This window comes from Symphalangus syndactylus, chromosome 7 (genome assembly GCF_028878055.3).
Source record: "Symphalangus syndactylus isolate Jambi chromosome 7, NHGRI_mSymSyn1-v2.1_pri, whole genome shotgun sequence".
NCBI lineage: Eukaryota > Metazoa > Chordata > Mammalia > Primates > Hylobatidae > Symphalangus > Symphalangus syndactylus.
The window spans coordinates 128,846,081-128,872,653 of NC_072429.2; the positions used below are offsets into that span (position 1 = coordinate 128,846,081).

Genomic DNA, 26,573 nt, shown 5'->3' on the forward strand with positions numbered 1-26,573 from the left:
AATGAACACTGAATCCTTTAGAAAAGAGACAGCTCCAAACATTTCCACCATAGTCAGGGACTCCAGTGTTGCCTTAGGGATGAGGACTTGGTGGATATTTAACGAAGAAAGGGGAAGAGGACATGGGACAGAGGCCTGAGAATCCCCTGGGAAGGGCTAGAAGCTCATCCAGCATTGAAAGATGACATCAAAGCCGCTATTCAAAAAGAACCCAAGTAAGAAGGCAACCAATCAAACTGACACCTTCCTGTTATTTAGCAAAACATTAACCAATCTTACAGGAGCCATAAAGCTGTCCTTAGGGCCATATTTCCCCCGAGTTATAAGGTTTATCTATAAGCCTCCATCACATTTGCAAATCTAACATATTTCTAAGTGGGGCAACTCCAAGTCTCATTTCCCCAACCCTTCAGGTGACCTGCAGGAAGAAAAAAGGGTCCCACTGCGTCACATTGGCTGTTCCCTTCTGTACCTCGAGTACACTTTCGAGTCTCTTCACTTGGCTGTTTGTCAGCCTTCAGGTTCGAAGCGGTTACCCCATCACCCTTCCAAAGGTGAACCCTCATCACCCTTCCAAAGGTGAACCCCACCTACCTTCACTCATTCCCTAGCATGTCACTGGTGTTTTTCCTTCACAGCGCTTATCACAAACTCTTATTCTTTTATTTTTATTTTTTTTTTTTTTGAGACAGAATCTCACTGTGTCACCCAGGCTAGAGTGCAGTGGTGTGATCTCAGCTCACTGCAACCTCCACCTCCCAGGTTCAAGTGATTCTCCTGCCTCAGCCTCCCGAGTGGCTGGGACTACAGGCACACGCCATCATGCTCAGCTAATTTTTTCATATTTTTAGTAGAGATGGGGTTTTGCCATGTTGGCCAAGCTGGTCTCAAACTCCTGACTTCAAGTGATCCTCCTGCCTCAGTTTCCCAAAGTGTTGGGATTACAGATGTCAGCCACTGTGCCCAGCCTCTAATTATTTTACATTTTTAGCTTAAAAATGTTTTAACTAAAAAAAAACCAAAGAAATAAACAACCAAAAACCACCTCTTGTTACAATGTCAGCTGTGATGGCAGAGACAGAGCTATCACCGTGCCCACTGCAGTTCCTGCCATGGTGCCCGGCCCCTAGGAGAGCCTCCCTAAATATGTTGAATGAATGGATTAAAAAAAGGGAGGACCCGAGCAGTAAATGAGGTGCCCCGATGCACTATTCACCCTGATTATATGAGTAATACATATTGATTGCAGCAAAAACGTTTGAAAATACATATGAGCAAATGAAAGAAAAAATAAACACCCATGATCCAACCACCCACACAAGTGGACACCCTTCCAAATGTTTTTCCTGTCTATATCTATATAAAGGCAGCACATATTTTTATTAAAATGGTTCATTTACTGAATTGTAATCTGCTGTCTTTCACCTCACAGTTTATCAACCTTCCTCAATAAAGGAACGTCAGCCACATCACTGTTAAAGGCTATATAATACTCTGCTGTGCAGCTAAACCATGAAGTGTTGAATGATTCTGGAGTTCAGCTGAAGGGAGGTTTCTTCAATGTCGATAAAGGTAAAATGCTTTATTCCAGCACTTCCCCCTTGCCAAGCTTCCCATTTTTTCCCTCTGTGTTTGTATTGCTTTAGAGCTGTATTTCTACAGAACTGTATTCCCCACCGCCCATTCACCACCTGGAGTTATTAGAGTCCTCGTCAACTAGAGAAGCAAAATTGTTTGCAGCCGGAAAAGCTGACGTATGACGAAGCAAGGACGATGCCTTGAAGTTCAAATGGGGAATGTGCTGCTGATACAGGAAACAGAAATGAAGAGTGTGCTTTCTTGCCAAGATTTGAATAGGGAGAAGAGGAAAAGATTTTCTGCACGCCTTCACTTCTTCCCAAGCCCTACCCTCGAGGAGAGGTTTTTCCCAAGGGATAGGCTGTTCCCCCCCCCCCATGCTGACTGATGCTGTAAGCAGTCTGCAGACCAAGTCCGTGGCTCCATTTACAGACTCACTGGCTGCAAAAAAATCCAACAGGGCATGCTCAGAATGCGCCACCCCTTCCAGGAACAGCTCTTTCAGCCCCTGGTGTGGTTCAGCAGCACAAAGGACTGCTCACTTGGCATGTTTAGCTCTGACGATCCCATTCCTCCCATCAGGAAAAGGCACAGGTACAGGAGGGCGCCACTTGAAGGGAGGGACAAGATGCCATAAAATCATAGATGGCTCCAGAGGAACGGAAGGGAGAAAAATGGCTGGGTGGGCGGTTCATTTCTGAGCTTCACCCCACTGTGACCCCAAAACCTAAGGAGAGGTTAGTTCATCTCTGCTTTTCCACCCATCTTACATAGCACACCAGCATAATTAGATTAAATCTTTGCCTATAGAAAAAGAGAATTCCAGCCAGGTGTGGTGGCTCACGCCTGTAATCCCAGCACTTTGGGAGGCCAAGGTGGGAGGACTGCTTGAACCCAGAATTGTTTGGGACCAGCCTGGGCAACATGACACGACCCTGTCTGTAGAAAAAAAATTAAAAACAAAGGAAAATTAGCCGAGTATGGTGGTGTGAGCCTGTGGTCCCAGTTACTTGGAAGGCTGAGGCAGGAGGATTGCTTTGGCTCACAAGGTCAAGGATGCAGTGGGTCGTGACTGCACTATTGCACTCCAGCCTGGGCGACAGGGTGGGACCCTGTCTCAGAAGAAAAGAAAAAGAGAATTCTTAATTGTGTCCACAGTCATTAATTTATCAATGACATTTTAAAAGATTGATAAAGTATATTAATTTATCAATGCTGTTAAAAAAAAGATTTGTTGTGTGTTTTACAGAAATACCATCATTAGAAGACAAAAGGATTTAATGTGAAATATAATGACAGAAGAACTATTACGACCAATACCTCTGATCAATTGCTTAGTTTCTGCCAGTATTATAGAAAGTGATTTCTACCCATTTATAATGCAATCCTTACAACATTATGAAAGATATTTTATTACTTCCCTGTTTTCAGATGAGAAAATGGAGGGACAAACAGTTCAAGTACTTTGCCATAGGTTACATACCTAGGAGGAGGTGAACCAGGATTCTAGACCAAGTCTTAGCTCCCTGCTTTGCATAAATCATTCCACCTGCCTTGCTTCCCCACCCTGTTTTCCTTTCTGTAAACATTAACTAAATCCCTCAGTGTCCAAGCTCCACCTGAAATACTACACTAAGGCTGGGCATGGTGGCTCATGCCTGTAATCCCAGCATTTTGGGAGGCCGAGGTGGGCAGATCACCTGAGGTCGGGAGTTCGAGACCAGCCTGACCAACACATAGAGCAACCCTGTCTCTACTAAAAAAAAAAAAAAATACAAAAATTAGCCAGGCGTGGTGGCGCATGCCTGTAATCCCAGCTACTCGGGAGGCTGAGGCAGGAGAATCGCTTGAACCCAGGAGGCAGAGGTTGATTGCGCCATTGCACTCCAGCCTGGGCAAGAAGAGCGAAACTCCATCTTAAAAAATAATAATAATAATAATACACTACTCATCTATAAAACAGCCACAATTATCACCTACTTCACTGTGTTATTGTGAGCACTGACTACAATAATAGGTAGAACTTAGGAAATTGCCAATTCCAACTGTCTTTGGCTATAAAAAGCAACAATTACATATGAAACATAATCAGTAAAAGGTTGGGTAAAACTTAATGTTTGGTAAACTCTTAAATAAATGTATGTACCTGATTATCTTGGCTTTTGACATTTGCTTTTTTTCTTAATTTGAGAGTTTGGGGCATTTTTGTTGACAATTGCTGTTTTAATATTCAAACTCGCAAAGTTGTATATGATAGAAGCTGACAGTCAGACCCTGGGCTTGGTCAGGCTTAAGTTTTAATCCCTTCATTTTCTCATCTATAAAATAAAGAAAGTGTCCGGGCGCGGTGGCTCAGGCCTGTAATCCCAGCACTTTGGGAAGCCACGGCAGACAGATCACCTGAGGTCAGGAGTTCGAGACCAGCCTGGCCAGCATGGCAAAACCCCATCTTTACTAAAAATACAAAAATTAGCTAGACGTGGTGACGTGCACCTGTAATCCCAGCTACTTGGGGAGCTGAGACAGGAGAATCACTTGAACCCAGGAGGCGGAGGTTGCAGTGAGAAGAGATCGCGCCACTGCACTCCAGCCTGGGTGACAGAGCAAGACCGTCTCAAAGAAAAAAAAAAAATGAAGAAACTAATGGTACTCATTGTCAGATGTAAATTATTTCATGTAGAGTGCTTAGCACAGGGCATAGAAAATTTAAGATCTCAATAAATATTAACATTTTCTATTATTTATTATTATTGTTTTTATTAACAGACTTGCTTTCATTAAGATGCTATTTGTATAAAGCTGCCCACTGCAGCATTATTTATAATAAAAGCCAGACACAAATTAAATTTCCCACTATAGGGAAAGGGCATAGTAGGATTCTGAAAGAACCATCTTTAGAATTAATGAAGATCACTTTAATTACAATGTAAGGCCCTGCTTTGCTACTCGGGGGCAGCATGATTTTGAGCAAGTCATTTCTTTTCTCTGGACCCGTTTCCTCATCTCAGAAATGAAGGGTTTGCTCTCAGTGACTCCCACATCCTCTCATGATTTAAAGTTGCATAGTCCTGGCCAGACAGGATGGCTCACGCCTATAATCCCAGCACTTTGGGAGGCCAAGGCAGGCAGATCACTTGAGGTCAGGAGCTTGAGACCAGCCTGACCAACATGGCGATACCCCATCTCTACTAAAAATACAAAAATTAGCCAGGTGTGGTGGCGGGCGCCTGTAGTCCCAGTTACTCAGGAGGCTGGGGCAGGAGAATTGCTTGAGCCTGGGAGGCAGAAGTTGCAGGGAGCCGAGATTGTGCCATTGCACTCCAGCCTGGGCGACAGAGTGAGACTCCATCTCAAAAACAAAACAAAGCAAAAAAATAATAATAAAGTTAAATAGTCCTAAGGTTCTCAATAAATTAAAATCCATCAACATCAAGGACAACATACCACTGAGGACATAAGAAAATGGTAGAAACAGCCAGGCGCAGTGGCTCATGCCTGTAATCCTAACACTTTGGCAGGCCGAGGTGGGCAGATCATGAGGTCAGGAGTTCGAGATCAGCCTGGCCAGCATGGTGAAACCCTGTCTCTACTAAAAATACAAAAAATTAGCTGGCCGTGGTGGCACGTGCCTGTAATCCCAGCTACTTAGCAGGCTGAGACAGGAGAATTGCTTGAACACGGGAGGAGGAGGTTGCAGTGAGCCAAGATTGTGCCACTGCACTCCAGCCTGGGTGACAGAGCGAGACTCTGTCTCAAAAAAAAAAAAGAAAATGGTAGAAACACAAGAAACTATTTTATAAATTAATATTCCCAATCTTCTTTCACCCTACTCTGTTTCCATAGCATTTGTCACCTCCTAACATCGTTTGTATTATGTTTATTATCTTTCTCCATGAACTAGACCTAAGCCCATGACAGTAGGAGTTTATGGCTGGTCTGTCCACAAATGTGTCCCCAGCCCCTAGAACAATGTCTGGCATATAGTAGGAGCTCAGTTAGCATTCGTTGAATTTAAAAATGTGAATATTAAGTTAAAAGAACAAAGTACAAAACTACATATGTCATAAAATGCAAAAATTTCTTTTTTTTTTTTTTTTTTGAGACAGAGCTTCACTCTTGCTGCCCAGGCTGGAGTGCAATGGCGCGATCTCGGCTCACCGCAACCTCCGCCTCCCAGGTTCAAGCGATTCTCCTGCCTCAGCCTCCCTAGTAGCTGGGATTACAGGCATGTGCCACCACACCCAGCTAATTTTGTATTTTTAGTAGAGACGGGGTTTCTCCATGTTGGTCAGGCTGGTCTCGAACTCCCGACCTCAGGTGATCTGCCCACCTCAGCCTCCCAAAGTGCTGGGATTACAGGCATGAGCCACCGCACCTGGCCAAAAATTACATTTATAATTATGTATATTACATGTATGTGTATGTATATAATAAATATCTAATAAAGTTATATATAATAGAATGCAAAATTGTATATACAATTAATATAAAATATGTACCCCTATGGAGAAATAGTAGAGAGGATCAGAGAAGGTAAAACTCAATGATAACAAGATGAACATGGGAATGAAATAATATTCTTTTTCATTTTCCTTTAACGTTTTGAACCATTTTGTTTGTCCAAAAAGATGGCATTTTAAAAAGGAAGAAAGAGTGTGAACAGGAGAAATATGGAAGAGAAAGGAAGCAGAAGTGGCCAAGGGAGAGAACCTGATGGAGAAAATGAGGAAAGATAGAAGGGGCCAAAGCAAACAGAAGGCTCATGGCTGGTGGTTACTCTATTAATGGAAACAGAATCACACAGGCAGAAAGAAAAGTAAATAGATAAAGGAAAGACAATTTACCTTGAACTTTTAATTCCAAGCTAATATCTATTAAACTACTCCTAGGTTGATAGAATTTCCCCCATTAACTGCCTCAATCCACAGAAGCTTTGGTAAATTTCAGCACAAAGGAACACTTGCAACTGTTATGTGTTACTGTTCTTCATTCCGAACCTTCTGTTGATCTGCTGCTTTGGAGGCAAGAAGAAGGAGGCCCACGTTCTAAGACTAACTGAATGCCACAGGCATTTTCACTAGCCAACTGATCCATCAAGCATTTCATCTAGGGCCACCTACTTGGGGGAACACAGAGTGTAGGAAACAGACTTGTCTTCCAGGGGATGAAAGGCACACTACTTACTCCAATACAAAGCAACACACAACTGCCAAATAAATGACACGGATGATATATCCTGTAAAATTAAAGGGCTAGAAGAGTTCCTTCCAGCTTGGGAAGGTCAGGGGAGAGGGGGCAGGGAGATGTCCAGGGAAGGACTTGTCCTGCACTTTATCCAATAACAGAGACCCTAGTGCTGTTCGTGAGTGGACTCTTGACCCCTTCACCTGGTCCCAACTTGTACTTGAGATCACTTGCTGCTCTTAATGCCCCCAGCCCCCAGCTGCTTGCCTGGGTTCCTCATCACGGCCATGCATTTGCCATTTTGAGCAAACCAGGTCAGTTCCCCTGTGCAGGTGCTCTTAACCTCTGTGCTTTTTGTTTACAGCACACACCATCACTGTAATTGTATGGTTATTGTGTGGTTCCTTGAACACTGTGAGCTCCAGGACAGTAGCAGCCACACTGTTTTGTCACCACTATATCCCCAGTGAGAGCATGGAGCCTGGCACAAGGCATGCACTCAACAAACAGCTGCAGCTGGTCAAGGAGATGGCATTGGTCCAGCCTGAATCAGCACAGGCCTAGGTTTTAACGCTACTGTGAATCCCCAACATGGCCACAGAGCTGGAACCAGGGAATCAGATAAGCAAGACAAGGAGGTAAGATTTAACCCTCGCCCAAAATTAGCCTAAATGATCAGGTCACTACTGTGTAACCTAGTATTTGAAATACAGAGATTTAGACAGAATGACAGGAAAAAGTCAAACATAAACTAAAAGTCTGAAAGAGCTTAGGTTCTCACAGTCACTTTTTGAGGCTACAGAAGGAAAGATATTGCATAAGCCTTAAAAAAAAAATGGTCCAGTTAAGAAGTGTAACTGGTTTAGCAAGCTTCCGTTCTAAAATCCTGGTGCCGATTTCATGTTAGAACACAGGTTTAATGAGAATGCATCCCTCTCCCCAAGTTGTAATACACAGAAGAGGGCAAAGGGGAGAATGTTACCTTGCCCAAGCTCTGGTCTTATCTCAATCCACACACTTGGAGAAAATGTCTATAGTCCATTTCAGTATTTAGTTAGCTTTTTAATTTTTTTTTTTTTTTTTTTTTTTTTTTTTGACACAGACTCTCGCTCTGTCCCCCAGGCCAGAGTGCAGTGGTATGATCTTAGCTCACTGCAACCTCCGCCTCCCAGGTTCAAGCGATTCTCCTGCCTCACCCTCCCGAATAGCTGGGATTACAGGTGCCCACCACAATGTCCGGCTGATTTTTGTATTTTTAGTAGAGATGGGGTTTCACCATGATGGCCAGGCTGGTCTCGAACTCCTGATCTCAGGTGATCCACCCACTTCAGTCTCCCAAAGTGCTGGGATTACATGCTTGAGCCACTGTGCCTGGCCTAGCTTTTTAATTTAATAGGCCGCTTGTACTTATAAGTGCCTGCATCAGAGTTTCTGGATGAAATCAACTGATTTTAGAAGTGGGAGAAACTTTGGAATTCATCTTCAATCTAACATTTTTGCTTATGAAAATGCAGGGCCCAAGTGGTTAAGGAACTTGTCTAGGGGCGCAATCCCCCAGTCATGAACTCTGGGCCCAGGGGGAAGATTAGAGGGATTTATGTTTATACTGTCTTTATTTCCAAAGGTTAGTCTACATCACTGAGGCATCAGTAAAGTCCTGTGAAATATCTATACTAATAAGCAGTGTGCAACATTTGGTATGGTATCTGGTGTGACCTTTCAGGGTAAAAGTAGGTCAATTCATTGCTGTCCTTATTCGGCCCTTACTACACACAACACACAAATCTCTTCCACCATTGCAAAATGTTAGAAGATGTATGTGCTGCAGCCGGGCACAGTGGTTCACACCTAGAATCCCAGAACTTTGAGAGGCTGAGGTGGGCGGATCACTTGAGTTTAGGAGTTTGAGACCAGCCTGGCCAACACGGTGAAGTCCCATCCCTACTAAAAACACAAAATTAGCTAGGCATGGTGGTGTACACTTGTAGTCCCAGCTACTCGGGAGGCTGAGGCAGGAGAATCGCTTGAACCCGGGAGGCGGAGGTTGCAGTGAGCCAAGATCGTGCCACTGCACTCCAGCCTGGGTGACAGAACGAAACTCTGTCTCAAAAAAAAAAAAAAGTATGTGCTGCATGATGAAGAAGTAAGTGGAAATGCAGGTTTTATGAGATTTCCCAATCACCCATAACAGCGAGGAATGGTATCTTTCTCAGTCACACTAACCTGCTTACAGAGTTCATGTAAATACTGTTCCTTGCTGTTCCACCTTTGTCTATGCTGTTCCTCTGCTAGAAACACCTTCCACAACACTCCCACATTTCCGAACCAAACTCCTACCTACACATGGAAGCTCCCATCAGAAATCTCTACAGACATCAGAAATCTATAGAGATGTTAGATAAGCATTTCAACGTAACTTATTTCCTCATTTTACCTTATGGTAACAGCCCTATTTACCTCTTACAAGCATTCTATGGTGTATCAAAAAGACTAACAACAGTAAGAGGTTTGCATAGCACTGTGTATTCCATTGAGAAAAGCGCTACAAAAACACAAGGTAGCATTTTATTAATTTATTAAATCTGATTCCTTGAGACACATACAAAGTGGTTTTGATGGATGAGCCAACAAATCCAAGATTAATAGCCTAGTTTACTGCACTCTTTTCTCTTTCCAAGCCACAAGCCAAAATAAACTCATCCTCAATTTATAATGTTGCAAAATGTGCTTCTGAGCACCAATGCCTGAATCCACTGTGGTTATTAAAAGGATGGTTGCATCCATCAGGATGGGATAGGTTATGCTGTGGTAACAAAGAACACCTAAATCTCAGCCCTAAGGATGACCACAATGGTCCCTCTGGGGTCAAGAAGGTAAGTCCAGCAGCCCCATCTTTCTCATTTTCACCTGACAATCTGGTTAGCCAACTCTGTGGCTTACATAAGTTTGAAAGATATGACCCTCTCCTTTCTTTCTCCAACCACCTACAAAATTGTCTCGTGGAGCGCAGTGAGAATCAGAAGTGATTATCTTTGTAAAACACCCAGGATGCTGCCTGGCATATAGGTAGAAGCCAGTAAATAATAATGATGGCTACTACCACTGTCACTTCCATTATCCCCACCCCTCCTCAAATAATAATAATAATGAGATTATAATTCTCATAGAGCAGTGATTTCTGAACTTAACTTGTCCTGAACATTAGAATCACCTGGAGAGCTTTAAAAACCTACTAATGCTTGTGTCCCACCCCTAGAGTCTATGACGTAATTCATCTAGTGTATGACCTTAGGCTTGGGATTTTAAAAGATTGCCAGGTGATTCCAAAGTGTAGACAAGTTTGGAAACCAGCTTCAAGAGGCAGCAAGATTCATATATACACATACATGTCTATGTGTTTGCACACACACACATCTGCTCCCAAGTTCCATGAATTGTGCTCCCTGTATGACAGTAGTGGTTATATCACTTAGGGTGAGCTGGGTTATGCTGTGGTAACAGAGCCCCTGAATCTCATCCCTAATGAAAACCAATTGATCACCCCTGCAGGGTCACAATGAGCCCAGAAGCCCTGTTTTTCTGGTCTTTACCTGACAGTTAAGCCTATTCTTTTTTCTTTTTTGGTCTTTACTTGACATTTAAGCCTATTTTTTCCTTCCTTCCCTCCTTCCCTCCCTCCCTCCCTCCCTCCTTCCCTCCTTCCCTCCTTCCTTCTTTCCTTCCCTCCCTCCTTTTCTTTCTTTCTTTCTCTCTCTCCCCCCCACCCTCTTTCTTTCTTTCTTGGCTCTTGCTCTGTCACCCAGGCTGGAGTGCAGTAGCATGACCATGGCTCACTGCAGCCTTGACCTCCAGGGCTCTAGTGATCCTCCCACCTCAGACTCCCAAGTAGCTGGGACTACAGGCACACACGACTGTGCCTGGCTGATTTTTGTTCTTTTCTATTTTCTTTTTGTGTGTGTAGACACAGGGTCTTGCTATGTTGCTAGGACTGATCTCAAACTCCTGGGCTCAAGCAATCTTCCCACCACAGCCTCCCTAAATGCTGAGATTACAGGCATGAGCCACTGTGCATGGCCTAAGCCTCTGCATTTTATCCTCAGACCTTTCTCATGTTCTATTTACTTCTACTTCATACCTTTCCCCAAGTCCAGTTAAAGTTTGCCTGGCCCAGAGTAAATCAGCACCCAAAGATGACACCAATGTGGACAGACTTAAGGGAAATCTGGTTAGAGGAAGGCCACTAAAGGCTATCAGTACTTAAGGCTGTACTTTGCTCAATTCTCTGTTCCCAAGACTTAAAACACAGCACACAATGTGGTAGAAATTTGGATAGTTAAATCAGTTATCATCAGTAATAACCTAGAAGAAAAGCAGACACAAGAACTCAAAAAGCACAGCATCTAAGCTGAAAACCTTATTTATCAACTTGTCACCAACCACCATTTGGATTTCAAATTTTTTTATTGCCGGCACAATAGCTCACGCCTGTAATCCCAGCACTTTGGGAGGTGGAGGTGGGTGGATTACTTGAAGTCAGGTGTTTGAGACCAGCCTGGCCAACACGGTGAAACCCCGTCTCTACTAAGAATACAAAAAATTGGTCGGCGCGGTGGCACATGCCTGTAATCCCAGCACTTTGGGAGGCCGAGGCAGGTGGATCACGAGGTCAGGAGATCAAGACCATCCTGGCTAACACCGTGAAACCCCATCTCTACTAAAAATACAAACAATTAGCCAGGGATGGTGGCGGGCGCCTATAGTCCCAGCTACTTGGGAGGCTGAGGCAGGAGAATGGTGTGAACCTGGGAGGCAGAGCTTGCAGTGAGCCGAGATCGCGCCACTGCACTCCAGCCTGGGCGACAGAATGAGATTCCGTCTCAAGAAAAAAAGAAATACAAAAAATACAAAAAATTAGCCAAGCGTGGTGGCGCACGCCTGTAATCCCAACTACTTGGGATGCTGAGGAATGAGAATCTCTTGAACCCGAGAGACGGAGGTTGTAGTGGCCCAAGATCGTGCCACTGCCCTCCAGCTTGGGCAAAGAGTGAGACTCTGTCTCTGGAAAAAACAAATTATTAATTTCTCCCTGGATAAAATTGTATCTGCTGGGATGGAATGGAAGTAGGTGAGGTTGGGGGACCTATGAAGAAAAGAGAGCCCTTCCACTGGGCAGTGAAATGCAGTACACACACACTGGGGGCAGAGCAGTGTCAAAACATTCTGCACCAGCACACAAATGACTTTTGGCAAATCATCTTCCTGATCTGTCGGATGTTACGTCTCTGCAGAACCTGGAGAAAACCAGAAAACCCAGCTTGTTTGCCCTCATTTTGGCAGTTTAATTTAGGAATCACACTGGCTTTACATAAACTCTTTACCAAAAAAACTGTATTCTGTATTTTGAAGGCACAAGTTAACGTGGGCCCAAGGGAAGGAAGCATTGTATACAATTACATAATAGTTACTCTATTACTTTAAAACCTAATGGCAGCCTCCGGCAGAAAAGTCAAAAGGAGAGAGAAACCATTTCTGTAAAATTATCTGATGCAATCATCTCTTTGGAGACATTGTCAGTTGACAATGGTTCTGCTTTTTCTCTGGAGCTCATTCAATTTCTGTTATTTACCTGAACCTGGAAGCAGAGTTTTCCTCCCATCTACCACTAGCTTAAAAAAAAAAAAAAAAAAGAGGCCGGGCGCGGTGGCTCACGCCTGTAATCCCAGCACTTTGGCAGGCTGAGGTGGGTGGATCACGAGGTCAGGAGTTCAAGACCAGCCTGGACAAGATGGTAAAACCCCCGTCTCTACGAAAAATACAGCCGGCTGTGGTGGCGGGCGCCTGTAATCCCAGCTACTCGGGAGGCTGAGGCAGAGAATTGCTTGAATCTGGGAGGCAGAGACTGCAGTGAGCCGAGATCGTGCCACTGCACTCCAGCCTGGGGGACAGAGACTCTGTCTCAAAAAAAAAAGGAAGGCAGGATTTCTCTAACAAAAGCTTGAAATGAAAAGCAGTAACTACTCCCAAGGCCCTGCTTATTGTAGAAGAGTCATTCAACAAATCTTTTTAGAGTCTCTATTAACAATTTATTTTCTCTACCCCCATCACAAAAAAGCAGAGCGAAGTAGTGTAGGAGCCACAGCCACAGCCACACCCCGCTTGCTTCCTAGGTGTGTGTGGTGTGTGACTGCCCGCAAGCAACTCCAGCTCTCTGACTCGTTTCCTCATCTGCAAACTGGAAATATTTATTTATTTGACAAAGATATTATGAGAATTTACTCTGAAAAATACATGTAGAATACCTAGCATTCAATTAAGACTAGGTAAACGCCCTTCTCAGGAACCATACTAGAGAAGGTGAGTTTCTGGTCCAGTGTGATGACTCCCACCTGTCATCCCAGCACTTTAGGAGGCTGAGGTGGGAGGATCGTTGAACCCAGGAGTTTGAGACCAGACTGGGCAACTTAGCAAGACCCCATCTCTATTACTAATATTTTAAAAAATAAGAAAAAGGTGAGTGTCTAATAAGAGATAATATTTTTATCCATCTTTGTACGCCAATCCTACCACATCTATTCCACTCCTTCCCCATCGAGAGGCATTCTTCATTCAAGCACACCTCACCTCCAATTCCAAGGGCAGGTCCTGAATGGTCTAAGCCAATCAGTATTATCCTATTTCCCACCACAATTAATTGAAAGATGAATGCATGTCCTGAAATGATCCAATCAGGACAAAGTTCAGAAAGTTTGTTCAGTGGCGCTACGGAGAGATGGTAGCTCTTTTCTCTCACGACCATAAAGGAAGTCAACCTGAGAACAGAGCCCACAGACAGAGGTACAGAGCTGGAAGGATCATAAGGAAAGGAAGAGGAGCCCTGACCTATCCTACCTCTCCAATTTTTGGTTATGTGAGCCACTTAACTGCTTTTATCAATTATTCCATTTGAACTGCGATTTCTGACACTTCCAATTCAAAGCATCTAACTGATACATCCTGGTGCATGGCTGAATAAATCACTGAATGAAAGATTGCACACTTCCAATTATTTAACTCGACTTTAAGTTCCCTGGGAGCAGAAACCCTGGTCAATCTTGGTCAACCAGGACCAAACAGAGTTTCTGTACACAGACCCTCCGTAAGTACTTTTTTAAATAAATGAATGAAATGAAACTTAACAAATCATGAGCAGGCGCAGTGGCTCATACCTGTAATCCCAGCACTTTGGGAGGCCAAGGTGGGCGGATTACCTGAGGTCAGGAGTTTGAGACCAGCCTGGCCAACATGGCAAAACCCCGCCTCTACTAAAAATACAAAAATTAGTTGGGCATGGTGGCGGGCACCTGTAATCTCAATTACTCAGGAGGCTGAGGCAGGAGAATAGGATAATCGCTTAAACCTGGGAGGCAGAGGTTGCAGTGAGCCAAGATCAAGCCACTGCTTTCCAGCCTGGGCAACAGAGCGAGACTCCGTCTCAAGAAAAAAAAAAAAAAAAAAGGCTGGGCATGGTGGCTAATGCCTGTAATCCTAGCACTTTGGGAGGCTGAGGCAGGCGGATCACAAGGTCAGGAGTTCGAGACCAGCCTGACCAACACGGTGAAACCCCATCTCCACTAAAAATACAAAAATTAGCTGGGCATGGTGGCACGCACCTGTAATCCCAGCTCTCGGGAGGCTGAGGCAGGAGAATTGTTTGAACCTGGGAGTCAGAGATTGCAGTGAGCCAGGATCACGCCACTGCACTCCAGCCTGGGCGACAGAGCAAAACTGTCTCAAAAAAAAAAAAAGAAAGAAAGAAACTAGGAAACTTACCAATCACCTCACATTTCAGAAGCTTTGAAAGCCCTACTCCCCAGACCTACCTGGATCAAAGGAGGGTCAAGAGGAAGCCCATATGATTTTGGAGCCATCAGACAGGACTGGGCTCAAATCGTGACTCTAAATAAGCCTCGGCTTCTTACCCTGAAAAATGGGGACAATAATACCTATTTCCCTGGGCAGGAGGAGCCATGTCAAAGAACCAGGGGGAGGGCTCATTCAAGAAATATTTATTTCCCCCCTGTTCAGCTAACCCTGCTTCATTCCATGGGTTCTGCTCTGGGGTTCAGAAACGGGAGTCATCATATGGACAGAGTGGTGGGACACAGCCCAGATCACCCAGCAGAGCCAGCCCTGGGAGCATGAGAACAGGTGAGGCACACCCTAAGCCTCCCATACCTCAACATCCATCAGTCCCTTTAGAAGCAGCATCCTAGGCAGACATCATAGACAAAACTGGGCCATCCAGCTTCTTGGTTTTGCTGGTTGCCTCCTTACAGAGGGGTAGGACTAGTGCAACTCCCATTATCACAGATCTGTACAACCTTAGAGGCTGTCATTTAACCATTTAGAAGTAATATGGAACTCGGCCAGACTGTAAGCTCCAGGAGGGCAGGGGCTTGAATCATTCACTGTTCTATCTTTGGTACCCAGTAGGCAATCAATGGAATATTTCCTGAGTACATGAGTGAAGATGAATGAGTGGATAAACAAATATTGATGAAATCAAGATCTCAGAAGAGAACTATGGCAAAACTCTATTATTTAGTACAGTCTACTGGCTATGCAGCAGCTAAATCAAATACCAGGCAATGCAAGGGGCTTCTGAAACTAGCAGACCTAGGCTGAATTCTGGCCTTGTCAGAGCCCAGGCCTACCACCTCAGGCAAGTTCTTAAACTCTATGAGCTAGTTTAACAAACATAATTATCAAGATTAAATAACAATGTTTTAACTGCGGCCAGGTGCAGTGGCTCGTGCCTGTAATCTCAGCACTTTGGGAGGCCGAGGCGGAAAGATGGCTTGAGCCCAAGAGTTAGAGACCAGCCTGAGCGACATGGGAGACCCCTTCTCTAAACATACAAAAAATTGGCCACGCATGGTGGTGCTTGTCTGTGGTCCCAGCTACTCGGGGAGGCTGAGGTGGATCACCTGAGCCTGAGAAGTCAAGGCTGCAGTGAGCCATTATTGTGCCACTGCACTCCGGCCTGGGCAACAGAGTGAGACCCTGCTTTAAAAAAAAAAAGAAGAAAGAAAGAACGAAAGAAAGAAAAAGAAAAAAATTAGCTGGGTGTGATGTGTGCCTGTAGTCCCAGCTACGCAGGAGGGAGGCAGGATGATTGCTTGAGCCTGGGAGATTGAGGCTGCAGTAAGCTAGAATCATACCACTGCACTCCAGCCTGGGCCACAGAGCAAGGCCTTGTCTCAAAAAAATAAAATAACATAAAATAAAATAAAATAAAAATAAACGTGGGATGATGTCAATTAAAATGTCTAGCCCAGCATCTATGGCATAAAATAGGGACCCAGAAAATGTCCCTTCCCTATGAATGCCCTTTACGTTTGGAAACAGCTATCGTATGTCTCCTCTGTCTTCTATTTCTTGTTAAATATTTCAGCTAATTTAATGGTATCCTTAAATGACTTGATTTCAGAGTCCTCTTCTATCCCTCCCCTCTGCAAAGGCTCCATCTGTTAAAACCCCACTCGAGGTATTACATAACCAGCTCACAGAATCAGCAGCACGCTCCTGTTTGCTCATTCATCTGTTAATTCATTCACTGAGTAAACACTGATTAAAAACCTACTATACTGGACATCCTTGGCTTTTGCCTACCCACCATTCACAAATGGTACCCGCATTTCCCTGGAGACCTGCAGTCTTTCCCTCATTCTCAGTCTCTGTACCTGAGCAGGTGCAGGCTGCACCCAATCTCCCTCAGAGGGAGGGCATTCGATCCAAGATGGCCAATCAGAGCGTCGCATTTGCCTGCCACAGCGATTGGTTCAGGGCTGTGCATGTTATCCAGAAAAGACCAATCAGAAAGACAGTTGGACTCAGTTCTAAGACTTGTTGAACTACTGGAACAGTGGCCTTTTTTTACCTCCTGCTAGAACCGCTGACAACCATTTTGGACCACAATCCAAAAGAAAAGGGAGGCAGCATTGAAGATGGTGAAAAACTGTGTAAGCCTTGGCAACACTTTAAGCCTTGGATCCTCCAGGCCTTATGTTTCATTCCTAGATTCTTCAATTACATAAACCAACAAATCCCCTTTCTGCGGAAGCCAGTTCGAGGCGAGATTCTGTTTCAAGGTCGACAGAATCCTGACTAATGAAATCCGAAGTGCTGTGGTGTATGCTGCATGCTGGCTATACACAGATGAAGCAAGGTGATCCATACCATCCTTCCAGGCACTCACAGGCTGATGTGGAGATAGCTACAAACAACTACAATTATTTAAAGCCAATAAGATAACTGCTTTAATTAAATGCTACACAGTGCAATATGAGCACAGCAAAGCACCTGGGTCCAGGAAGGCCTCACACAGCAATGGCGATTAAACCTATTCCCTATCTCTATTCAGGCAGTGACGATGGAATTACTAGTTGGAGGAGTCAGATAACACTGTTGATTCACATTCATCTTACAGTAAACTAAAACCATTACATCCCACATTGCACATAATGGCGATGATACTTAAAGCTCTTAACAGCTCTCTCTGAGCCTACAAAATACTGTCTTAAGAGACCAGCAAAGTGCTAAGGTCAAATAACTCTCACTTGCAAGTGTTTCATCTGAATTGTGCAGATAATGGAACGCTCTTAAATACTACCCAGGTCAGTTTTTGTGATTTTGATTCCATATGCTTAAATTTTCATTCCAGTTTTCTTGACCATTTGGATTTCTTGTCCATTTGTGTGTTGATCACATCACAACAGCATCAAAACAGCCCTTTCAAGATGAATAACCTACTTACTGAATTTATTTCCAGATGATCAAGGGAAGGGGAAGAGAGAAAGCCTCTGGTTCTATAAAACATTTCCTGATGGGTTAGAAATGTGGCTGATTGCAGAAAACAACAATAACGACAATAAAAAGCACCTCTGGGAACATCTATTTTGAGAAGAAAGGCCCCTAAAGGTCACTCTTTTTAAGTGAACAGACGCTGGTGTCTCTTGGACCTTTGATGATGCATACTCAACGGGAAAGTTGTAAAGATAAAATAATTCAGAAAAGGAGGACATCGCAGGACAAATTCTCCTTGCCTTTGTTGTTTCTAAACACATCAGCAATTCATGCGGTCCAGAAACACAAGCTACAGCTTTCCAGAACAAAGAATCTTACAGTTGGAAAAATTAGTACTGACTGAATACTTCTGTGTGGACTCAAGAGAGGTGCCAGGGACTACTGTCAGGTGAGACAAAGGCATGAGATGCCTCCCAGATAACTCCGATTTCTATGAAGCAGCTGGGTTACCCCTGTTTCCAAAACACCTTGCAGGCTGTCACGGAATTTCCCTTCCTCTACCTGCAAGCCACAGGACTTTGCACAACAAAGGTACCACCCATTTTCTTGAAAATGGGATTATGGGGCCAAGCACAGTGGCTCACACCTGTAATCCCAGCACTTTGGGAGGCCAAGTCAGGAGGATCACTTGAGCCCAGGAGTTCAAGACCAGCCTGGGCAAGATAGGGAGACCCCTGTCTCTACAAAATGAAAAAAATTAGCCAGGCGTGGTGGCACATGCCTGTAGTCCCAGCTACTCAGGAGGCTGAGCCTGGGAGGTCGAGGCTGCAGTGAGCCGTGATCGTGCCACTGCACTTCAGCCTGGGTAATCAAGCAAGAGTCTGTCTCTAAAGAAAGAAAAAGGAAAAGAAAATGAGATTTATAATTTATCACACATTTACTGAGCAGATCTGCAGTCCAGGTATCAGCAGGCAATGGAGAGAACTCCAGTGTTACGGGTGTGTGAGGACACATCCTCACATCCTTACCTATGTGATCTGTCTTACCTGTGAGCAGATAACACAGGTAATTGCCTGGTGCTTGGCAAATGCTCAATAAATGTTTGTTTCCTATGGGACATATGCAACCCCACCAAGGAGACCTGCTAAATTTCCTCTATAAACATTCAAAGAAACATAAAAGGACATATAGCAGGATATCTTCCACCCACCCAAGACCCACAATCCCCTAAGCTTTTCCAAGAGGTAAACAGAATTCCCCCAGACACTGTGTGTGTGTGTGTGTGTGTGTGTGTGTGTGTGTGTGTCCTTCCAGCAATCGCCTAGGCATAATCAAGCATGAGTATGTGTGTGGGTGGGTGTGTATAAACACTTATACCCTCTTCTTGTTTTCCTACATCTGGCAGCATACCACATATACTTTCCTGCAAATTGCTTTATTCTTAAACTTAAGAATATATCCTGAAAATAATTCCTTCTTAGCAGATATGACCTACTATTTTAAACAGTGGCAGAGCAATCTACTTTAAGAATATACATTCAGGCCGGGCGCGGTGGCTCACGCCTGTAATCCCAGCACTTTGGGAGGCCGAGGTAGGCGGATCACGAGGTCAGGAGATCGAGACTATCCTGGCTAACACAGTGAAACCCTGTCTCTACTAAAAATACAAAAAATTAGCTGGGCGTGGTGGCAGGCGCCTGTAGTCCCAGCTACTTGGGAGGCTGAGGCAGGAGAATGGCGTGAACCCAGGAGGTGGAGCTTGCAGTGAGCTGAGATCACGCCACTGCACTCCAGCCTGGGTGACAGAGCGAGACTCCATCTCAAAAAAAAAAAAAAGAATGTATATTCAATCAATTCCTTACTTTTTGTTTTTTACGGTTTTGTTTGTTCATTTTTTGAGGCAGAGTCTTGCTCTTGTCACGCAGGCTGGAGTGCAGTGGTGCAGTCTCGGCTCACTGCAGCCTCCACCACCCAGATTCAAGCTATTCTCCTGCCTCGGCCTCCTGAGTAACTGAGATTACAGGTATGGGCCACAACACCCAGCTAATTTTTGTATTTTTTGGTAGAGACACAGTTTCTACCACGTTGGTCAGGCTGGTCTCAAACTCTTGGCCTCAAGTGATCTGCCTACCTCGGCTTCCAAAGTGCTGGGATTATAGGCATGAGCCACTGCACCCGGCCTAAATCAATTCCTTATTGATATACATTAAGTTGCTTCCACAGTCTTTCTATTACTAGCAATGCTGCAATGAATATATGTTACATGCACCTTCACACACATGTATAACTATAGGAAACATAGAATTTATAAGACAAAATCCTTGAAGCAGAGTTGCAGGATCAGAGGGTATGTGCACTTAAAATGGTAGACAGTGCCAAATGGCCCTCCAAAGAAGTTGTACTAATTTTCACTCTCATCAGTAGTGGAATGAGTATGCCAGTTTCTCCAACCACAGTCACAAAAGGTTGTTTTGTTTTGTTTTGTTTTTAAATACAAAAGAAGAAAGGCAGAGCTCACTCTTGTCCCATTGTCTCTTCTTGCCCCTGTGATATCATAAATGACATGACTACTTCTTAAAAATTCCACCCCTGGATGCAAAACCCAGAGATCAAAGTTTAAAATAGGCTGGGCACAGTGGCTCATGCCCGTAATCCTAGCACTTTGGGAGGCCAAGGCAGGAGGATCACTTGAGTCCAGGAATTCAAGACCAGCCTCTATAAGAAATAAATTTTACTTTATTTTTTACATTTTAATTAATTATTTTTTGAGATAGGGCCTCACTCCATGGCCCAGGCTGGAATGCAGAGGAGCAATCCTGGCTCACTGCCACCTGGGTTCAAGCAATCCTCCCACCTCAGCCTCCCAGGTAGCTGGGACTACAGGTGCATACCACCACACCCAGCTAATTTATATATTTTTTGTAGAAACAGGGTTTCACCATTTTGCCCAGGCTGGTCTCAAACTCCTGAGCTCAAGTGATCCTCCCTTCTTGGCTTCTCAAAATGCTGGGATTGCAGGCATGAGCCCCCAAGCACAGACAAAAATAAATTTTTTAAAAAATTATCCATGAGTGTTTTTTTAAAAAATTAGTGCAGTGACCCATAATCGCTTCACTGCACTCAAGCCTGGGCAACAGAGCGAGGCCCTCTCTCAAAAATAAAAAAAAACAACAAACAGATTTTAAAATAAAATGAATGCCAAAGGCAGTGGTGTTCTGAAGGTGGCTCTACTGACTCAAGAGTCCTGACCACGTTCATTTCTTCCAAACTCCGTGTTCAGTGGCATCATGTTGGTAGCTTGAAATTGGTCCTGGTGGAAGTATTTACACCATAGGAATCAGCAAATGCTACAAGTTAGGGCTTCTTTTCTTTTCTTTCTTCTTTTTCTTTTTTCTTTTTTTTTATTTTTTGAGACGGAGTCTCGCTCTGTCGTCCACGCTGGAGTGCAGTGGTGCGATCTTGCCTCACTGCAAACTCCGCCTCCTGGGTTCATGCAATTCTCCTGCCTCAGCCTCCCAAGTAGCTGGGACTACAGGCACCCGCCACCATGCCTGGCTAATTTTTTGTATTTTTAGTAGAGACGGGGTTTCACCTGGCTACCTAGGATGGTCTCGATCTCCTGACCTCGTGGTCTGCCCAAAGTGCTGGGATTACAGGCGTGCTCAGCCTCCCAAAGTGCTGGGATTACAGGTGAGAGCCACTGTGCCCGGCTTTCTTTTCTTTTTAAATCACTGTAAACATTTACCAGCACACCAATGTAGACTACAGTAAAAACTGAGGGTATACCACCCTCCTTTGAATATTTTGCCCTCGATGGTGACCTGGTCACAAATTCTTGGAACCTAAGGATTGGAAGATGTCTGAAAGGACATCTAATCCTTATGTCTTCTAATACTGCCTCTCCCTTAGTCCCTCTATATAGATGTAAGTAGTGCCATTGATACTTCTTCACCATTATTTCATATACCCATCTCTTTATCGCTTAGTGCCTACTCTTGGTGATTTCCCATAGTATAATACTTGCAAACACAGACTCAAGGCTACCCAAGACAAACTGGAGTTAAATCGCAGATCCATCACTTACCGGCTATGTGACCATGAGCTAGTGGCTTAAACTGCTATTTAGTTTCTTTGTTTACAAAATACAGATGATCATAATAATGCCTCCTCATAATTTTGTTCTAAGGAGGAAACGAGTTAATGCAAATAAAGTACACAGAACAATGGCATGTACTATGCACTTAACAAATTTTAACTGTCATTGTCTCCCAGCTCATTAATTCTCTCTTTAGCTATGTCTAATCTGTCATTGAACTCTTTTGTTGGATTTCAATTTTAATGATTATTTTTCCTTTCAATTCAGCTGCTCTTCAAGTCAACCTATTCTTTTTCCATCTTTCTCTACATTTTTTATATTACCTTTAGTTCTTAATCATTTTATTTCTTTTTTCTTATGAACCTAAACTAAGACATCTTAATCATTTTAAATATACCATTTTTATAATCTCTTTTAAATGGTTTTATTTCCAACTTGGAATGGTTTCCTAAATAGTTTATAGTTTTTCATTGTGAACTGTCTTCAGAGGTCATTCTCACTGTGGGAGTGCTGTTAGGTATGGGTTGTTGAAATATGCCTATGGAATGACTTTGTGTTAGCAGTAGAGGTTTCCATGGTACTAGACCAGTTTTTATGTTAATTTTTCAGGTTGAAGGGTCTCATACCTCATAAGTAATAAAAAATACAGATTCCACAACCACATATGGTACAATCCCATGTATTTAAGTTCTTGCTGGTAACTTTTGTTCCAGTCAAGACAAGCTTCCTCTCTGTTTCTCCAAGTATTGAAGTTTTTCTAGCGCCTTTTCATGAAAAAGTCAGACCTTCAAGGCTCCAGAGCACTCAATTCCACCTTGAGCCCAGGTCTCCTTCCTAGAGCCACTGTGGCATTAAAACTTTGGCCCCCAGGCTCTATAGCTTCTGTGCAAAAGCCCCAGGAGTAGTCATGGCTTCAGCTCACATGCCACCCTTTAGCTTAAATTTGTCCTCTTTTTTTTTTTTTTTTTTTTTTTTTTTTGAGGTGGATTCTTGCTCTGTCTCCCAGGATGGAGTGCAGTGGCGTGATCTCTGCTCACTGCAACTTTCCCCTCCCAGGTTCAGGCAATTCTCCTGCCTCAGCCTCCTGAGTAGCTGGAATTACAGGCATGTGCCACCACACCCGGCTAATTTTTGTATTTTTAGTAGAGACAGGCCTTCACCATGCTGGCCAGGCTGGTCTGGAACTCCTGACCTCAAGTGATCTGCCTGCCTTGGCCTCCCAAAGTGCTGGGATTACAGGCGTGAGCCACTGCGGCCGGCCTATCCTCATTTTTAACATTCGCAGGTTTCCCTTTCTTCAGCGCTCCCCTAGATAAAATTCTTACATTTCCATCAATTCTGTATTCATACCAGGAAGGACAAGTCAGCTTAGTCCACCATGTTGCCAGAAGTATTCCAGGTCACTAAATTTAATATAACCACTTATCCACACTTGAGTTCTGCCCACATTAAAATTGTATCTACTCAAGGGTTAGCTTCTAAAGCCAGCATGTTGTGTGAAAATTGAAAGAAGCCAAAATTCCTCTTGAAAAATCCCACAATAAGGTCTCAGGTTGGAGACAAACAAACCATCTTTCATGAAGTCCAACACAGCCAGTCTTTCCTTCAGCACTGGATTTGGTTTCTTAGGGTTGGGCACCATATGTAATAACTGGCTTAGATTTAGGGGCCATGTTGTGTGATAATTAAAATCCATAAATATGAGAAACATACTTGGTGGCACAAGATACTCACATCCTGAAAAGCCATGAGAACAAAGACCAACAGACGGAACAGCAGATCTATGTCTGCCATTCACACCCACTCCAAGAGAGACGCCCATTGGGTAGAATGACAGGATCACCTACACTATTTAAAGTGGTGTTTTTATCCTTTTGTTTTTGTTGAGCAAGTATATTTGGATACGGCTAAGGTGGAAGCATGAATCTATGTTGACAGACGTCAGAATAGTGCTTAGCTCTGGGGCAATACTAAGTGCAAAGGGCATGAGGGAACTTTCTAGAAATATTGTATATCCTGATTTGGGTGGTGGTTAGATGGGTGTAACGTATCAAAATTTCACCAAGCTGTACAATTAAGATTTGTGCATTTTACAGCATGTAAGATAGCTCGATTAAAATAAAAGTTAAAAGAATGCCTACGTAGAGATGGCTTACAGTATTTTGCCAAAGGTCCCCATCCTATGGTTAAGCCTCACCAGTGAGGATAGTAGGGAGTCTAGGAAACCGGGGGAAAAAAGAAGTAGAAAAGGGAAGTGCACTGTCACAGACAGAGGGCACCCAGGCTCCAAGAGTCAGTGGTTTTCTGTGAAGGGCCTTATAGGGTTGACAAGACTACATTAGTTAAGAGCACTGACTTTCTTTTTTTTTTGAGATGGAGTCTTGCTCTGTCACCCAGGCTGGAGTGCAGCGGCGCAATCTCAGCTCACTGCAACCTCCGCCTCCTGGGTTCAAGCGAATATTTTGTATTTTTAGTATTTTTAGTAAGTTTTGTATTTTTAGTAGAGATGGGGTTTCACCATGTTGGCCAGGCTGGTCTTGAACTCCTGACCTCAAGTGATCCACCCACCTCAGCCTCCCGAAGTGTTGGGATTATAGGTGTGAGCCACTGCGCCCAGCCTATAGTTCTTATTTAAACTAATAATTTGACCTAAAAACCTTGTAGGTTCATGGAGTGAATGAATATTCATAGAGTGAATGAAGGGATGTATACGTATTCTGATTTCAGCAGAGGTAGGAGGTTCTTATTTCTATGCAACTGAAATCCATCTTGTAGCCATCACCATCCACTTTAATTTTTCCTCATAGGAAGTGTGGTTAAGAGTGCTGGCTCTGGAGCCAGACGACCATGGTCAAATTCCAGCTCTGTTACTTACCAACTGGGTAACCTTGAATGAGTTAATCAAATTCCAGGCCTCAGTTTCTTCTCCTGTAAAAGAGTTATAGCAAGGATTAAGCAAGTTACAACAGTTCTCAGTACACAGAAAGCCCCCGGTAAATCCTAGCTATTGTTTTTTTTCCCATAGTAGAGGCACAGTTTGGGAATAACAACTCCAAATAGCATTTGTTTGTTTGATTGTTTGTTTGTTTTTTAAGACATAGTCTTGCTCTGTCGCCTAGGCTGGAGTGCAGTGGCAAGATCTCGGCTCACTGTAACCTCCGCCTCCCAGGTTCCAGCAAGCATGCCTGGCTAATTTTTTAATTTTTAGTAGAGACAGGGTTTCATCATGTTGGCCAGGCTGGTCTTGAACTCCTGACCTCAAATGATCTGCCAGCCTTGGCCTCCCAAAGTGCTGAATTACAGGCATGAGCTACCGCACCCGGCCCCAGATAGCATTTGTACAGTCCATTATATCACTGAATTGTTTTGCAAACAGTTTTCTTATTTAAGGCTCAAAATAGTCTGGTATATTACAAATAAATAGAGATTCAGAGAAGTTGAATAATTTGCTGAGGGATGCACAGCAAGTAAAGAACAAAGACCTAAACCAAACTCCTACGACTGAAGGACAGTTTGGCTGGACTGTATTGTCCTTAGGAGCATATATGGTGGGGCCAGGGCTATCCATGGAGATTCAGTATAAAGGATATTGGGACCCTTGGCTGCAGCAGCAAGTCTTGGTTCCAGCAAAATGCTCAGTTCAACTTGAATTTAAAACAGTCTTAGTCATTCTGTCCCCTGAATCACTTCCTGTTTTAGGTTTCTACTTTGCAGAGAAAGAAACACAAACAGGTACATTACGCCAGCCTTGTCACCCTCCAAAATCTCCTACAGCAACAAAAGCTGATGAAATAAAGAGAATTTTCGTAAAACCACAGTTAACATCCCATTTAATGCATTCGCCAGCAGTTAGTGTGAAGATCAGAGCAAAGTCGGCACTGTCTAGACACTCTTACTATTGAATGGAAGAGAAACAGGATGACTTTTCCTCTGGCTTTTATTCTGATTAAATCTTTAGCTGCCTTAGTGTTTTCTCTTTGCTTTTCATTGGGTGCTGGAACTACCGGAAGCCACTTAACCAGCCTTGTTTTATTCACAAAAGGTTTAGGGGCCATGTCTAATTGTCCAGAGAGAACCCTATCTGCTGATAATTTCAGCCACTTCGGCTGCTTTTGCAGCTCTCTTTTTGTTTGCCAGTGTAGGTTTTCTTTCTGTTCTTCTTGTTATGGCATGAGCGTGGCTTCACATTCCCTCTTAAATAATAATCACCCAACTGCTCAGTGGCCAAGAAGAGGATTTAAGAACCATCTAGGCCAGGCATGGTGGCTCACCCGTAATCCTAACATTTTAGGAGGCTGAGGTGGGAGGATCGCTTGAGCCCAGAAATTTAGGGATCTCTTGTCTCTACAAACAATTTAAAAATTTGCTGGGCATGGTGGCACATGCCAGTAGTCCCAGCTATTTGGCAGGCTAAGACAGGAGGATTGTTTGAGCCCAGGAGGTCGAGGCTGCAGTGAGCCATGATGTGCACTGTGCTCCAGCCTGGGTGACAGAGCAACCCTGTCTCCAAACAAAATAAAAAAAAGAACCATCTAAGCATACTGCATACTCACAAACTATGTCCTCTTATGTACACACACTGACTCCACACATACCACACATTCATTCCATGTACACACACCACACATACGCCATACACACATCCCATGCACACACCCCACACACATCCCAGGAACATACCCCACACACATGCACACCACACACACACACCCCACATCACTCAGACACACACCCAGCACACCCAGGGCATAGAGTGTGGCTCTGATAGAAGTAACATGGGCCTCTAAACAAGTGTGGCTTCTTTTCATTTCCAAGCTATAGGCAGAAAGCCTGGACTGCAGCTCTAGAAACCAGATCTCGCCTCATCTTCAGACTCATACCATGGGTCTCATCCCTTCCCAGTCTTTCGGAGCATCTGACTTGGGCGAGT

General features: G+C 43.9%; 1 protein-coding gene across 5 annotated transcripts in view; it reads right to left on the reverse strand.

The window, feature by feature from the left end:
* The window catches only part of CYRIB (CYFIP related Rac1 interactor B), a 177,615-nt gene that overhangs the window by 106,522 nt on the left and 44,520 nt on the right, over nt 1-26,573 (reverse strand). For all 5 annotated transcript variants that reach the window (XM_055287252.2, XM_055287256.2, XM_055287258.2 and 2 more), the window contains exon 2: nt 24,519-24,571. The gene's annotated coding sequence lies outside the window, so the exon portion shown is untranslated. The remainder of the gene's footprint in view (nt 1-24,518; nt 24,572-26,573) is intronic.